Source organism: Lactuca saligna, chromosome 5, assembly GCF_052625555.1.
Source record: "Lactuca saligna cultivar CGN05327 chromosome 5, ASM5262555v1, whole genome shotgun sequence".
NCBI classification, from domain to species: Eukaryota; Viridiplantae; Streptophyta; class Magnoliopsida; order Asterales; family Asteraceae; genus Lactuca; species Lactuca saligna.
In genome coordinates, this window is record NC_136421.1 from 32,137,574 (window position 1) to 32,142,560 (window position 4,987).

Below are 4,987 nucleotides of genomic sequence, written 5' to 3' on the forward strand. Positions count from 1 at the left end.
CTAACTGGGCCTTCAGGGGTTTCTGTCCTTTCCTGAGCTCATGTCCTTCATATCTCAGGTCCTCAACTTCTCTTTTAAATAAATCATTATGTTCACGAAGAAGTTTAATCGTAGCTTCACATGATTGAGAACATGAAACTTCACATGAATAAGAACATGACACTTCATTAACCGGAAGGTTTGCGGAACTCATTGTTTTTCGACAATTCAAAGCGTCAAGTTCTTCAATTATATCAGCAAGACTAAGATGATTACGATCTTTTGTCTTCTTGATGTCAGCCACGTCCATATCAAATGAGAAGGTCAAAGTTTAAAGTCAAAAGTCAAACTTTAAAGTCAAAGTCAAAATTTTAAGTAAAAAGTCAAAAATAAAAACTTAAAATTTAAAAACTAAAATTTTGGTTGAAATGGAGTTTAAAAATAAAAGAAATTGATTTTAGGGCAAAAAGTGTAAAATTTGCGAAACTGGTGCAACAGGGAGAGGTTAAGTTTAATATTTAGGGGGATTGAAACAAATGATCAGTTGGTCGAGTTGGCTAAGCGCGCTGTGTCAATGACCTAGAGGTCACTGATTCGATCCCCGCCACCCCCAACTTTGCGTCCCTTTTTAATGAAGCCCTGATGCGAAGCTTGCTGCTGAGCCAAGCCGTCCAAGCCGAGCCGCACACGTTCGATCCGCACGCCGCCGAGCTGAGCCGCAATCCACCGAGCCAAGGCCGCAAACTCCGGACCGTAAACTCGTTTCCGGTCGTAAACTCCGGACTGTAAGCCCTTCAAAGACTGTAAACTCTTCAGAAATCGTTGTTATTGACGAAAAACAGCTTTTTTTCACCTTTTTTGCTCCAAAACTCAATCAAAAACTCGTTTTTAGGAATAACGCGAAGACCAAACCCCCCTTATTTTTGCGAGATCTATCCAAAAATGCATCTCTTCAAAATAAGATCAAATAAGCTCCAGACCTAAAAAAAAATGATTGATACAACCAAGCTGTGATACCAATTTTAAGTCCCCAAACTGCTTGTGTATCAATCAGATCCGTTTGATGGTGCGGAATCCCAATCAAACGGATGATGCCAGATCACAATAAGAAGAGAAGGAGAAGAAGATGATGATGAATCTTGTATGTATTGATATGAATGAAGATCCGGATACAAGATTCACACACACTAACACACACTCTCTTGTCTCTCTCTCTAGAACACCTTCAAATGCACATACTTAAGCTCCTCTAGTGTTCATCAGTCCTTACCTCACACCCCTCACCCCTATATATACATGAGAATATGAACTTGGTGGACATGGTCCGTAAATGGGTTTACGGCCGTAAACCTGTTTACAGCCGTAAACACAACCGTAAACACGTATAAGACCGTAAACACCAAGTTGTTTAAGGTCCAAGACACAAAAATACATTTTCCTAGAAAAGTAAAGTATAAACCATATTTTTTACCTAACATTTCGGCTGAAATGCATCGGTACATCGATTCATGAATGGAATCGATGAATGAGAATTTTTTGGGATCAGAGACAATAATCTTCGTGGTATGGAAAGTAGCAATTGAAGAGTTCAAAGCATCCGCCATTACAGGAACCTGAAAGTGTTCCATTGCTCTGTGAGTGACTAGTGTCCAGAATTGTCCACAAGAAATCCGGAGTGTTTGAACGAAGAAGTTAGACTTTGCACTAGTTGCGTCCAAATCAAGGAGCCATAATCTAGATTGATCCCATGAGAGAGACCATAAAGAATGGTCATAAAGCCCTTGTTGGCCCCATCAGACCCAACAGTCCGTTCTGCTAACCTTTTGAAGATAAGAGTAAAAAGACCATTCCACTGAGATGGTAAACAGAATTCTTAAACTCGTCACCGTGGCAAGCACATCGGTGTAACACATATCATAGAACAACGTAAAGAGTTGTGTGGTGGTGATGGAATCAGGATATACAACATAGTCATAAAAAATAAGCACTAACAGAGAGCAAATGCGGGTTTTGAAACAGAGGACTTGTGATTGTAGATCTCAAAGTAGATCCTCTCTTTGCATTTATCATAAGAAGTTGATGAATAGACCTAGGATAGCGGGGACATAGGTACCAATTAAACTTGAGTTAATTCAATGACCAGTGGTAAATATTTAAGGCATTCAACCACCTATAGCATGTAAAGATCATAGAGAAAGGAATTCAGTTCGATATTGAGATTGTGATTTGGTTTGATGGTCATAAGGGAAGATGAAGCAGTTTGTTCATGAACTGATGATGATTCCACCATTGTTGCAGGAATGAAGAAGAAGAAAATGAATAATTGAAAATCGCCGATGTATGCTTAAGCAAGTCTGGAAAGGGTAAAGAGGTATAGTAGGTGTGAGAAACACTTATATACCGTTTCTAGGAGAGAGAAAGAATCTGGAGTCATGATGATACGATCCCCTAAATCGGCGCCTGGAAAAGCGCGATTTAACAGCTTGGTTTCCCTATAAATACGTCATGAGGCGTGGGATTAGGAATCGTTTAAAAATCACGCGCCCGTTAAAATTCTTATCCAACGACTCAGCTTGAAATCTTATCTTGTTACTACCTTTTCAACTTCAAAAATGTTTCAAATTCCTTTACCAATGGACACTGATATGTTCGCTTCAAATAGATGACTAGGTTCGCTCCTTAATATAGTATTCTGCCAGAGAGTGACAATCAAAGCATCAATTCTGAAAAAATACCATTAGCACCACGAACGAGAATTGGGAAAATTATAAAGATGTTCACGCAAGCGTATGCCAATAGAAAAGAAATAAAGCAAATTATTTTTGGGATTTTAGTGATGTCTAGATAGACACGAAACTGTGGATCCCGGGAGCGAATCGCTTCCTTCAAAGTCAAGAGAGACTTATAAGTGTTTGTGTGGTTTCTCGTTGAAATACGATCAAATGTTTATTAAGAAACATCGAAAGGAATCTTTTCAAATTTAGGCTATAAAGGGTGGCTTAGCTTCAACCGAACTTTAGAACTTGACATAAGACCGAAAGTTGGATGAAGTACCTGTGAGACCGATGTGGCCTATAAAACAAGTAGGTTTGTATAATTTTCAGTGACTTGGTGATATTTTGTAGAAATCTCCAAAAACAAAAATAAACTCAATATTTTGGGAAGAAAAGTCTTGGTATTTAGACAATTTCATAAAGATCTCAAGGATGAAAAACGAGATTTCTTGGTACATTCCATCAAAGTGAATTCGTTAAAACATGGGTGAAAACTGGAACATGTTATTGTTCACCGTCAATTCATTATTGGTGTTGTATTTTGGGTTTCACTTAGCATGGGGTAAACGAAACTAAGATCATTAACACAGATGTTGTGTAACCATAAACCTCAATGGTAAGGACCAAGAGTCTCAAGGGTTACGATTATGAACGGAAGCGAAATGGAGAATAGTGAAGAGTTAGATAAAGAACCGAAAGTATATCTGCTATGAGAAAATGACCAAGTAGTTAACTCTTTACTCAATATGAGAAGAGTAAGGTAGCGAGTGACTTAGGTGTATTTAATTGCCTTATTGGGAACAAACAATTTGTGTATACCGAATCATTAAGGCTTCACTTCAAGTCTTTGAGGCTTCGGTCAGCATGCAGCAACATGTGTCTAGAGACACTTAGCTAGTGCAAGGATAGAGTGTGAAATACCTGCCCCAGCTCCATCATAAAAGAACATCTATGATGTTAGACTATAATATTTTTGGATTCTTAATAAAAAATAAATAATAAAAAAATGAGAAAAATAGTAAAGAATTTTTTTTGGATATATAATGTTTCTAAAAAAATAAAAACAGAAAAGAAAAATATTTTTGGATTTTTAATGTTTCTGAAAAAAGAAGATAAAAACAGAAAAGAAAAATATTTTTGGATTTTTAGTGTTTCTGAAAAAAGATAAAAAGAAAAAAGAAAAATATTTTTGGATTTTGGGAAACAATTGAAGACATAAAGAAGAGGAAGGGAAAGATATACATAGTGTACAAAGGATATACAGGAAACAACCCACAAGATGAAACAGTCGCTTGCTTTGGAAAATTAAAAGAGGCGAAATAGACCGAGCCTTCGGTTCATTTGGGTTCCCAAAAAATCAGGAGCCGAAATAGACCGTGCGTTCGGTTTATTTTAGTTGTAAGAAAAGTTTTAAGAAAGCGAACACGAAAGTTATACTTAATGAAATGAGAGTGGTTTTGGAACTGACTCAGCTTCCGTCATTCCTAAGTCTTGTAGTATTTTAATAAACGATGCTTCATGTAAGGCTTTAGTAAAGATGTCTGCCAATTGATCTAAGGACTGAACAAAGTGAATTCAACATTTCCATCTTATACATGGTCCTTGATGAAGTGATATCTCAGTGCTATGTGTTGTGTCTTGGAATGTTGCACTAGATTGTGACATATTTTGATGGCGCTTTAAGAATTGCAAAAGAGATGAATCTTCCTCATATTCAGGCCATAATCTCTTAATTGGCTTTTAATCCATATGTGCAAGATGTTGCAGCAATATATTCGGCTTCGGCTGTGGAGAGAGAAACACATGTTTGTTTCTTGGACTGCCATTTAACAAGTTTCCCATCTAGGAATTGACAACCTCCAGTGGTGCTCTTTCGGTCTAAACCATATCCTCCAAGATCAACATCTGATAATGCTTGAATAAAGAAACCTGATTTCGCAAGGTACCAAAGACTGAGAGAAGAGGTTCGCTTCAGGTATCTGAAATATTTTTCATAGCTACCATATAAGGTTCACATGGATTAGCTTAGAACCTGACACAATAACAAATATAGAACATAATGTCGGGTCTACTAGCTTTTAGATACATAAGAGACCCTATCATTTGTCAATAGAGGGTCATATCAACAACCGGTTTCTCCAAAGATGGTGTTAGTGTAACGACCCAATTTTCACATCCAAAAATTTCATTTTTAAAACATTACTTTAGAAAACGTTAATAATTAAAAACATTGT